Source organism: Mesocricetus auratus, unplaced genomic scaffold (assembly GCF_017639785.1).
Source record: "Mesocricetus auratus isolate SY011 unplaced genomic scaffold, BCM_Maur_2.0 Super-Scaffold_4256, whole genome shotgun sequence".
NCBI lineage: Eukaryota > Metazoa > Chordata > Mammalia > Rodentia > Cricetidae > Mesocricetus > Mesocricetus auratus.
In genome coordinates, this window is record NW_024429182.1 from 99,220,385 (window position 1) to 99,230,522 (window position 10,138).

The window sequence follows — 10,138 nt, forward strand, 5'->3', positions numbered from 1 at the left end:
GGTCTGGTAAACCTGGTGTCTATGGCCTGCCTCCCCCTCCCCCTCCCCCTCCTTTTGACCCCACTCTCCCCCACTCAGAATCCTTCCATTACTTTCTATTGTGCCAGGCTGGGGTTTGTGCTAGTCCTGGTCTCACAGGGAACCAGAGGGCAATGGAGGTCGCGCTAAAGATACAATGTCTTGAGGTGCCCACAGGTATTGGAAATGACAATGAGTGGTGTTGTAAGCAACAGCTGTCACCACCCAGAGGCCTAGAAAAACAAATGGAGGCATCAAGTCCCTGAGCCAAGCTGGTTATGCACAGGGCTCATCCTCTGTCAAGGACACAGGCAGCTTAGAGAGACATATCAGACAAGAGCAGGAAATGTCTCTCCCTCCATGTTTCCTCCCTTCCTTCATCTGTCTGCTGAGTCCCTGATGCCCAGGTCCAGAGGAAGCTGGGCCTATGACTGCATCCAGGCAGGTGAGCTGCAGCCTGGGGGCAAGGCTTGGAGGGATCGATCAGTGGAAGACAGATAATGTCTACCTTGAAGCCCAGTGTCAGCTTGTTGTATGTGACACCCTCCTGTCCTGCTCTGGTCCTTGGTGTTTATCTTAGTCCTTATCCCTAAACTTCTGTCATAGGGACACTGTGACCACACTCACGGTCACCTCTGTGATCTCGCCTGAGCTGCTTCTCAGACTAGAATGTATCCCTTCCATCACCTTCCTGTTGCCTGATAATGCTTCAGCATGATTCACCTAACCCAGGGAGCTTCCCCAGTGCCTGTGGGTGAGAAGTGCATCCTCTGGCTTCCCCAGGGTTTCCCTTCCTCTGTCATAGCTCTCAGCACCCGGTGGACACTGGATACCACTGACAGGACATGAGTCCACTCTGTCAAATAAAACCCAGTTTCCCAAGGTCCTCTTCAGTACTTGGGATAACATCTGCGTCTCACCTCCCTTCGGTCTTTTTTTCTGCCCCAGCCCTGGCTGGCCTCGCTGTAACCTCTGCACCCCGAGCTGCTCCTCAGGGCACACTGCTGCACTTGCCCCATCTTAGGCACCTTCTGTCCCGGTAGAATACTCTTCCCTTTGACCCAGTCAGTGCTGCTTACCCCAAGCCACCCCTGTGTCACACCTACGTCCACTATTCTCTGAGTTAGGAATGGGCCTTTAGTTCTGAAGCAGAGAAGGCTCATGGTCACCAATATGTGAATGAAGGCATAAGGGGACTTTTCTGTCCGAGAACCACACACAGAGACAGACAGACACACAGACAAACACACACACACACACACACACACACACACACACACACACACACACACACATACGGTATAGAGTACCTCAACAATCCTCTAAGTGAAGCTGGCAAATTGGCCTGTATTGCAATCTGGGCTTTTATATTTGGACATGGTCAAGACTATAAATTGCAGCCTCTAACAAATTATTTTAAAAGTTATCCTCTTGCTGGGCAGTGGTGGCATGTGCCTCTAATTCCAGCACTCAGGAAACAGATGCTGTCAGATCTCTGTGAGTTCCAGGACAGCCTGATCTCCAGTTAGTTCCAGGACAGCCAGGGCTACAAAGGGAAACCTTGTATCAAAAAAAAGGGGGGGGAGTTATGTGCTTTAAGCAACACTTTACTGACTCCAAGTTCCTGAGGATGGGCACCTGGGATTGACTCTGGCCCAGGGGCCTCCCTGAGTGGCAGCGAAGCTGCTGGCTAAGCTGAGCCTTCCAAAGCTTGCACAAGGCCTGGGGCGCTCACCTCCACACTCACACACATGACTGATAAGCAAGAACCTTTGTTCCTTACCAAGTGGACCTGGGTGTCTCCACGGGCTGTCAGTGATCAGGCTTCTCCTAGAGCAGACCAGTAGGCCAGTGGGGAGAGCGCGTGCACACACACACACACACACACACACACACACACACACACACACACACACACACACACACACACACACACGTCTTTTATGACCTCTGAGTCACATGGGTCTATTGTGCCTCAGTCTGTTGGTTAGGTGTGAGTCATTCTGTTCACTTCACACTCCCTCTAGGGTGGGAGGACAAGAAGGTGCCAATAGCTGCCACTGTAATGGGAGACGGGAGCCCTCAGATACTTAGTGGGGCGTTTCTGACTCCTGTGCTGTAGCATGAGGCAGACTGCCTGGAAAACACTGAAGGACAGACACCCTGCTGGCCAAGGAGAAGGACAGACAACCCCCTAGCAAAGGAAAAAACACAAAGATGGGCGGGGAAGATCTGAGAAAAGGTTGGAAATAGGAGTGACAACTGTGACCCCCATCTGGCTGGCACGGAGGACAGGGTGGCCTTAAGATGTGAAGCTGCCAAGATGGAAACAGGAGAAGGAGAAAGACTTGAGGACCTGCCCTTTCTCACATGGCCTTAGAATCCCCATGTTCAGACACCTGCCGCACAAGCCAGAAGTGTGGAGCCCTGCACTCAGAGGAGGGCTTTGTGTGTTCAGCTTAAAGGATGCTTTTCATGGGCTGAGCCTCTGAGATGGAGAGTATTACTTACGGCAGTTGGATTCCCTGACTCTACATGTATAATGGGCTCAAGTACTTATTTTCATGTTCCCACGCCTCCTGGCCCTCTCAGAGCCTCCCTGGGGGTGCCCTACTCTGTGGGGAAGGCAGTCTCCTCCCCCTCAATGCACATGCAAATACACACAAGATTTGCCAGTGTGATACAGAGGGTCAGAAGTCCTCAAACGATGGGGACAGCTGCAGTCTCCTCCGGAATCAGACTGCCCTTTGACCACGGAGGAGTTCTCAGACATCATCACCCAAGGGGCAAAGGGCTTGCTGAGGTCCAGCCTGTCTGATGCTGCTTGACGATGACTTGAGCAGAGGTGGCAAATAGGACAGGGGTCAGGCAGCACAGTAGAGCCTGTGATCACATGGCATGGGTCAAGGCTCAACCTCCCTGGGGGCTCAGCAAAACAAGGCAAGGGGGTAGGAGCGGCGGCGTCACTTTGCTAAGGCAGCAAAGGCAGACAGGAGGGACACGGTGGGGATACTGATGAGTGATGTGATCAGAGTACAAGCGTGAAATCTGGAGAAGAGAACATTTGAAGGGTAGGGCTGTGCTCAGCAAACTTTTATCAAGCCCTCATGATGGACCAGAGGCTGGAGTTGAAAGTGGTAACCCTGGGAGAACCAGTCCGGGCTTTTCCTTGCTGGCTGCCCAATACAGCCCCAATGTTAGGGAGGCAGGAACTCCTTCCCAACGTTGAAAATGACCTGGAAGACCTTGGAGCTGGTATGGGGCCTAGGCCAGGTCACCCGGACAGATAGAATGGGCTGAACTGAGCATCTATAGTTCTTTTTGTTGTTGCTTTTATTGTTTGAGATAATTATGGTCTCACTTTGTAGCCCAGGTTGACTTGGAGCATACTATGTAAATCAGGCTGACCTTGAACTCACAGAGATACAACTACAACTGTCTCTTCCTCTAGTGTACTGAGATTAAAGGTATGTACCACCATCACTCATTTCTGGCTTCAAATTTTTTCTTTCTTTTCTTTTCTTTCTTTCTTTCTTTTTTTTTTTTTTTTTTTTTTTTTGAGACAGGGTTTCTCTGGCTTTGGAGGCTGTCCTGGAACTAGCTCTTGTAGACCAGGCTGGTCTTGAAATCACAGAGATTTGCCTGCCTCTGCCTCCTGAGTGCTGGGATTAAAGGCGTGTGCCATCACCGCCCGGCCTGGATTCAGTTTTCTAATTGAAAAACAGAATAGGATTTGGATTAGCCAGGAAGTACTAGGACTAGAGTTTGGGTCCCTAACACCCATACAAAGCTGGGGAAATGGCCACCTGGAACCCCAGAACTGTGGGGCAAGTAGAGACAAGCAAAATCCTTGGGGCTCTCTGGTCAGTCATGTTGACCTCCGGGTTCAGTGAGATGCCCTGTCTCAAAAACTAAGGCGGAGAGTGATGGAGGAAGACACTTGACTTCATATGGTTTCCACGTGCACAGGCACATGCAAACACATGCAGAAACATGAATGGATATGCATATCCACACACAAGACAAACATACAAAAAATTGTAAAATTTAAATTCTTGTGCTTGTTTTTGTCAGCCTGACACAAAATAGAGTCATCTAGGAAGAGGGAGCCTCAACTGAAGAACTGCCTCCATCAGGTTATCCTGTGGGCAAGTCTGTGGGGCAGTTTCTTGATTAATGATTGATGTGCAGAAACTAGCCCACTATGCACACTGCCACCCCTAAGCAAGTGGTCCAGGGCTGTAGAGGAAATCAGGCTGAATAAACTATGGAAAGCAAGTCAGTAATCAGTATTCTTCCATGGTTCCTAGCTCTGCTCCTGCTTTGACTCTGCTTTCGTCCCTACCCTGACTTTCCTCAACGATTGACGGTGAGTGGGACATGTGAGCCAAAGAAATCCTTTCCTCCCCAAGTTGCTTCTGGTCACAGTGTTTACCGCAGCAACAGAAAGCGAAGTAGAACTATAGAGTCAGGTTGGTGGCTTATGTCTATAGTCCCAGCAGTTGGGAAGTAGAGGCAGGAGGATCCGAAGTTCAAGGTCATCTTCAGCTAGAGTGCATTCAAGGCCAGTGGGATAAGAGGGCACGGTCTTAAAAGCAAGCAGAAATGTGCTTTAAATCTGGGGATCCCAGCCGGGCGGTGGTGGCACATGCCTTTAATCCCAGCACTCGGGAGGCAGAGGCAGGCGGATCTCTGTGAGTTCGAGGCCAGTCTCCAAAACAATACAGAGAAACCTTGTCTCGTAAAACCAAAAAAAAAAAAAAAAAAAAAGAGAGAGAGAAGGAAAAGCGAGTCAAAATGCTACCAAACAGTAGGAAAATAAGAGACAGAAACTCTAGAACTTAGGGCATGGAATAGCAGCTGCAGGGCTAACATCAGAATGAGATGGACACAAGCCTCCATTGTGTCTGGGGATGCAGAGTTCCTCCAGGGGTGCAAGCTGCCATTATCTGAAAGTGCTGGACTTCTAGATGGGAACAAACATCTAAGTGGTCACCGGAGCCAGTGTTCTCAATGCTGGAGAAGGAAGGCTAGAATAATTCCTGTAGGAAAGGGACAAGTCAATGAGAACTCACGGTATCTTCTCACAGCTTCAGATGGATAGATACAGAAAACAATAAGATACTATAATAAGATGGGCTAATACGCTCTTGTGGGCTGCCTAGTTCTGGCTTCTGAGAGAGCCTAGAAGCAACAGCACCCACTAGCAGCTAGCACGCACTGAGTTCAGGTTTAGTTCCTAATACCATTCTCTAAAGAAGGGCTTTCCTAGGGCCATTGTGATGGCACAGTGGATAAAGGCACTTGTCAAGCCTGAAGACCCAAGCTGCACATGGTGGAAAGAGAAAACCCACTCCCACAGCTTTCCTCTGCTGTCCATCTGCGTATTGTTGCATACAGGTTCTCTCACACACATGCACATCAGTCACGAATACATTAATTAGCTACAAGGAAGGAGATTCTTGAGATACTTGAAGAAATGGCAGATTCTAGGGCTGGGGCATGTTGGAGTGCCAGAAAATCAAGACCAGCTCAAAACCAACCGAAGAAAAAAACAAACATACAAACAAACCACCCCCACACAGTGATAGTCATTTTACACAGGAGCCAAATGGAAAGATTTAGTGACCATGGCCAGGACAATTTGAAGAAGAAAACAATATCATAGCCTTGAGATGCCAACCTAACATCCTGAGCACATGCCAACAAACGAATAATACATAATCAAGGGAGAAGAGTCAAGTCTCCCTTTCAGAAGACACCCAGTACTGCATGGCTGTGCTTCCCTTAAGGAAATGGAGTTTAGCTCTCCGGGTTGAACTGGGCTGTGTGTAACAACCTGCTTCCAAAGGTAGGATATTCAAAGAGTTGGGTGCGGTGGGGGGGGGGGAGGCACAGGAAGTGACTTCATAGGGAAAACGTTGGCAAACACTACCTTGAGCAGGTAGATGACTGAGGCTAATGTGATCACTGATAAGTCACATTGATAGAATGAATGTTCCTTTGATATGACAGTGGTACTTTACATCTCCAAACTTCCTCCTAAACCCCATAATCCCTGTATAATCTTTTTAGTTTTTGGTTTTTAGAGACAGGGTTTCTCTGTATAGCCCTGACTGGCCTGGAACTTGCTCTGTAGACCAAGGCTGGCCTTGAACTCACAGAGATCCACCTGCCTCCACCTCCCTGAATCCTGGGATTAAAGGCATGTGCTACCGCCGCCTGGCATCCCTATGTAATCTTGAGAAAAAAACTAGACAGATGCAAATTCATAAATATTCCACAAAACATTTTTCTTGTGCTTTTCAAAACTAAAGGTCACCAGAAAGTGTGAGAGCCTGAGCATTGTTACACAGGAAAGAATCCTAAGAAAATGGGACATCCTGCAGGAGGTCTCAGGACAGATAGAAATCATTAGAAAAATCAGTCACTAACATATGGAGTTTAGTAAATAATAGTAACGGACCAGTCTTGGCGCTGTGGATGTGACTAAAATATGATCATGTAAAGTGTAACATTTCAGGGTGAAGGTATACAGGAACCTTCTGTTCGTATAAATCTAAAATTGTTCTAATATTATTAGTTCACTTGCACTCCAAAAAGTTGTCATAGGATGCTATATTTGCTTTCTGGGGCTATTGTAGCAAATAACCATAAGCTTGACCACTTAAAATACCAGACACTCGGGAGGCAGAGGCAGGCAGATCTCTGTGAGTTCGAGGCCATCCTGGTCTACAGAGCGAGTTCCAGGACAGCTAGAGCTACACAGGGAAGCCTGGTCTTGGTACAGGGAGCCCAGATGCTAGGGTTAGTGAGATGGCTCAGTGGGTAAAATCACTTGTCTACAAGCTTGATGACCTGAGTTTAGTCTCTGAGACTTGTATGATGGAAAGGGAGAACTAAGTCCAGAGTTGTCCTCTGAGCTCCACAGGTGTGCCAAGGCATGTGCATACATACATACAAAAAATTAATCAATAAAATGTAACAAAAGAAAACATGAAAAGAAAACCAAACCCACCATATATTAGCTGTGGGGTAGTTTAGTGGCAGAGCACTTGCGTTAGACTCCTTGTCAGGAAGACACACAAATTAGACAAGTTCATCAGCCACTGGGCTGGTTAAAGGGGAAGACAGGAGCCTGAGACTTCCCTTATCTTGGGTTTAGGAGACCTGGTACTCCCCTCAACATACTCCATCCCCACACAAAAGTGTTATCTACGTTAGGATATAATGGTTGATCAAAGAATTGGAAACAGGATTCTGAGGCCCCAAGTCAGATCTTAGCTCTGTCCACAGCTTTCAGTGTGATCTCAAGGACATCATTGTCCACATAGTGGCATATAAATAATTCAAGCAGTGAATGGGAGTTAATATTGTCCTGTGAGGTCACGATTACAGGATGTTCATATGTCCAGTTATTTCATTAGCCAATCTCAGTACCACCCAGGAACTGAGTAATGCTTAGTAATGGTAGAAATGACCATGGTACAGGCAAGATGGCATCAAGGGTGATGGGCAGAGGGAAGAGTCTCCTTGTTTCACACTATGTCACCAAGCTCTCCTTAGTCTAGGCCAGGGTTAGCAACTGACAACCTGCTCTGGAATGACTGTGAACCAAAAGGGGTTATCAATGAGGGCTTGCAGTCAGTCTGATGACAGGAACTAGGACTTTGAGCTCAAGTTAAGGGAAATGTCATTCTTTAACAGAGAACACCAGGGCCAGTGAGATCACTTAGCAGGTAGAAGAGTTTGCAGTGCAAGCCTGATGACCTGAGTTTGATCCTCTGAACCCACAGCAGAAAGAAGGGATTCCTGAAAGGTGTCCTTTGATATCCACTCACATGTCTGTATGTGTACATGTGTGTACACACATCATCTCTCTCTCTCCTACACACACTAGAGAATTCCATTCTTATTTGTAGACCTCCAATACAAAAAAATTACACTTGAGTTTTTTTTTACTTAGAGTATAGTTCCTTTGTTCTGCTTGCTAGGACACTGCCGCTGTCACCTTTGCCTTTAAAGCTCACTAGTCATGTAGTAGTCAGTTTGCCCAGTAGCCCCTATCTTCCCCTTTAACCAACTTGACCTAAGCCATTCCATGTCTTCCTTCTATGACACAGCCAGAAAAAGCTTTCTGGTGATATTTGGCCTCATCGGTTTCCAGCAGCAAGCTTCCCTGAGTCCTGCACGCACGCTCTGGATTCCCTGGGGCCTTGGCTGTCTGCACTCGTCACTGCTTACTGTTTGTTCTGCCAGCCACTCCCTCCCCTTCAGCCAGGGAAGATGTAGCCTTCCGCACCGTGCACAAGCTTCCCTCTCTGCCTGAGACACAGTTTCTACCCGATGCTAGTCTTCAGGGTTATTGAAGGCATGACCTGCCCCTGGGAAGCTTTCCCAGCTCCTCTTCCCTTGTTAGGCACCTCTGCTTCCTGTCATTCTCATTGACCACGCTCTTTAAACGCTGGTGGCCTCTACTAGCCTGGGAGGCCCCCAGTGCCACCGTTGGTCCAATCGTATGCTCAATGACAAGGTGCCTGCCCTCCCTTGCTACTTGAGTAAGGGGCAGGCAAGGGCTGGGACTGGGTATCATGAAGCCCAGTTCATTTTCTTCTTTGTGCTACTGTTCATCTGTAAAATAGGGGTAGAATGTCCCTTGCTGGCTCTCAAGCCTGGGTCAGAGGTGGGAGTGGAACCTTGTGTGAGCATAGTGACAGCAGCTGAGCTCCCAGTCAACTTGCTCAGTCCTCACAGGCAATCCCAGACAAACACGGGCCTAGGCCCTGGATCTGGCGTGATCCGGATCACGGGAGTCAAAAGTCAATCCTCTGTGACCTTGTGCAACTGACCCTGGTCTGGACACTGTCTGTTACCACCTGTTCCATGTCAACTCCCACCCACCCCATCCCCCCCCATCTCAGCTCCCCCAACAGCATCAAGGGTCAGGAATGAAAAGGACCTTGGATGGCCAGGCTTCTCATGGTTTATGAAGGCTTCTGCAAGATAGCTGTGTGGCCCTGGGCTGTGTGAAAGCACGCACATGACAAGGCAGGTGTCCTGGATGCATGTCTGTGCACACTAGTGTGCACACTTGAGTGTCTTCCTGTACCCTAGGAGTAAGAGTGTACATGGCTATACATGTGTAACAGTGGGATCCCCTTAGTTCCTCCCAACTGCTACAACTGGTTCTTTGGGGGCTCTAATGGCCCTGTACCCCTCCCCAGTGTTCCTATTCAATACCATGCTTGGGGATCCTGGTCTCTAGGGACTCTCACCCATTTCTCCATTTGTCCATTGCTGTTAGTAGAGACCAGAGCCTTGAAGTGATAAGGGTGAACTCTCAGGGAGGTACAGCAGACAGTAGCCTGTCCCAGCAGACTCCCTGAAACCCCTTTTGAGATTTGGCAGTGATGGAGATTAAGCCCAGGGTTCTAAGCATGCTAGGCAAGTGTTCTGCCACTGGATTTTGTATCTCAGACTTCTTTCATCACTGCTAAATATTCAGTTCTGTGCTTCCAACCCTGCTCATCTCTCTTGCTTGCTGGGACCACTGAAGACACTTCCAACATGCAGGATGTGGCAACTGTCTAGTGACCTTCAGCCAAGAGGGAAAGGCCACTGTCTAAGTTAAGCTGGAACAAACTCTAGGGTACAAGTCACATTCCAAGGTCCCCTTTGGGGTTGGGCTGAGGCCCTGGACCTAGCTCGGTGGTTTGCTTAGCATCTTCTCCTGCCGTATCATGCCCTGCCCTGCTTTCCCAGCTCCATTCTGGGTTATCCTCAGGGATTACATTTTTCATTGTTTTGTTCATCTTGTTTGTCACAAGGTCTTGCTATGTAGCCCAGGGTTGCTGAAACTGGTGAGCCTTCTGCCTCAGCCTTCCAAGTGCTGGGATTATAGGCATTTCCTTAGTTAGCCAGCCTCAAAGGGACTCCTTGCCTTAGGGGTCTGCTCTGGATAAGCCAGGAACAAAGGGCCTAGAACTTGCTCAGACTCCAGCAACCTGCTTTACAAAGAAGGCACTGAAGCACAAAGCGTGTGAGGTTTTAGAGACCCTCCCTTGACTGCTGAGGTCCTGCATGCTCACTTTCCTCTCCTCTGCAGGGCTGAGGCCATCTT